Source organism: Lissotriton helveticus, chromosome 7 (assembly GCF_964261635.1).
Source record: "Lissotriton helveticus chromosome 7, aLisHel1.1, whole genome shotgun sequence".
NCBI lineage: Eukaryota > Metazoa > Chordata > Amphibia > Caudata > Salamandridae > Lissotriton > Lissotriton helveticus.
In genome coordinates this window covers 595789101-595791600 of record NC_136068.1, presented here as the reverse complement: position 1 = coordinate 595791600, position 2500 = coordinate 595789101, and the positions used below count along the sequence as shown (strand labels likewise).

At 37.8% G+C, this 2500-nt stretch overlaps 1 pseudogene; it reads right to left on the bottom strand.

The window, feature by feature from the left end:
• LOC144771025 (28S ribosomal RNA) overlaps nucleotides 1-2500 on the bottom strand; it is a 7793-nt pseudogene that overhangs the window by 2068 nt on the left and 3225 nt on the right.

Sequence of the window (2500 nt, the reverse complement as noted above, 5' to 3'; positions counted from 1 at the left end):
CATTAATAATTTCTCCTATATACTCGAATGAACGTGCTATGTATCGGTCCTGAGCATCCCTGAGATACAACAGATTATTGACTTTATTGATACCAATTTGTGTACATAGTTTTGGTATACTGAGGCCCCCAAATGATCTTTTCGAATATAGGAGACCATCACATGTGTATGCAGGAAGGTGTAGGAAGTGTTTGACATACTTTTTTATTGTTTGATCAAGAACATTCAACGTTTTTGCTTCTGTTCCTGTCATTTCTAATTTGAATGATAGCTTAGGTATCAAGTATTGACACAATATTTCAATTTTCTGCGTGGGCTTAAGTGGTAAATTATCAAGTTTTTGAGCCCAATCGACAAGAACCTCATTAATTCTGTTGTTGCTTGTGTGACCAGTATGTGGATCAAAGTTCAATCCGAGGTATCTCTCGCTTTCTCCTGGATGAATATTTCCAATATTTTCTTTTTCAAATTGCCATGGTTTACAATTGTTGATCAGTATTTTGTCTTTATGGTGACTGATATAGAATCCATGTGTCTTTTTCACATTCAGTTTAAGTCCTGTAACTTTACTGAACTTTTCAATGATCTTCAGGTTAGTACTCATTCCTTCCCAGCTACTGCTGAGTACTGCGATGTCATCGGCAAAGGCGAGAGCGGTGATTTGCTCACTAAGATCATCTGATCCAAGTGTGAAGCCCTTGCCGTTTTTCTGAAGATCACAGATCAGAGGATCCATGGCAATGTTAAATAGTAATGGGGATAAAGAGTCACCTTGTTTGACCCCAGATTTCATTGTTATTTCAGGAGTTTCTTTGTTGTTCTTTCCCTTGAAAGATGTTGTCGAGTCAGTGTATAGGTCTTTTATTATTTCTATGATGTTTGGTGGGACTCTTAGTCTTGCGAGACTCTGTATAATGTGACCATGGCTGACAGAGTCGAAGGCTTTTGATATATCAATTAACACAACTGCTAATGAGTGTCTGTTTTTTCGTGCTCCTTTTATGGTGTTTTGCAGGATAGTCAGATTCTCGAGACAGCCTCTTACTTTCATGAATCCTTTTTGTCTCGTATTCAATTCAACAAAAACTGAGAGTCTTCTAGTCAATATTTTTGTGAATAGCTTCATGAATGCAGTACCGATGGTAATTGGACGCCAGTTACTGATTTTTGAAAGTTCATTAATCGGTACATTCTTGGGTATCAAAATTGATCGATTCTTTTTAATAATTTCAGGCACTCTTCTCATCACCAACCAAGACGATAGAACTCTGGGCAGCAGTCTTGGTTGTCTGCTGTGCACTTTATATAAGTCATTCAGACCTATTTTATCAGGACCCACTGCCTTCTTCATATTAGAGCTCTCAAAGGCATAGGTTATTTTGAGCAGAGTTATTTCTTTGCAGAGGTGCCTAATTTCATAGTCCTCCGGTATTCGATCAATCGGCATGAATTTAGGGTTCTTCTTGTTTTCTTTTTCAATTATGCCTTTGTAGTATTGAAAGATTTCATCAGCACTGATTTGGCAAGTGGCATCTTCTGCCCCATCAGTGATAATCCTGGCAATTTTCTTTTTGTCTTTCTTAAACATTGTCTGGTATTCTTTATAGCTGCCCTTTGCTTTAGCATGTTTTTTCTTGTGCGTCCGATTAAGCTTTTCATTTTTCTTGTCTTTTTTTGTTATTTTGTTTCCTGCTGAGGCATTCTGTTGCACGTCTTGAACAGAGTTCATAGGCTCATTATTGATTACATTTGTTGGTTCATTTGTTGTTACTCTTCTTAGATGGGGACTTATATCAATGGTGTTTTCTGCGATATAAGTCACTACTTCCTCCATCAAATCCATAGCAGCATCGTGCTGCTCTACGTTTTGAGTATATTTTTCGATTTCTGATATTCTGTCTTCCAGTTCATCAAAGTTCTTGATTTTTTGTGCACGTTTTCGAGTGATAAAGTCTCTGTGCTTTTCTTTTGTTACTTCTATTGTAACCTCTGGTTCATCGCAAGAGTCATTTTCAGAGATATTTGATGCTTGCAGTGCATCTTTTGCGGATTTCTTTCTTTTATCTCTTCTATCTCTTCTTTTTTCTGCAATTTGTTTACTGTTCTTGTTGTCAAAATGTGGAACCATTAGCGCATTAATATTCTTTTTGTTCTCATATACTTTTTCCAATTCTGCTAGTAGCAGTATTTCTTCTTGTGACCATAACTTGGACGGTCTGCTGTTTGCTAGAGCTGCTAGTCTAGCCTCATTTTGCGCTCTTGGATGCTCATGCCGAGCATGTTGAGTAGCACCACTTTTAGTTCCAAATCTGATATCACAGAAGCTGCACAGGAATGGCAGCTCTCCTTTTTGAGGTCTTCCCTTACATTTGGCATAATGGCATGCTATATTGTGATATTCGGCTTCTTTGTCACATTTTGAACAGTACGCTAGGAGATAGAAGCCTTTGTGCTTGTTGGAGACATGTTTTCTCAGTTCTGTAAAGGTTCCCATTATGTC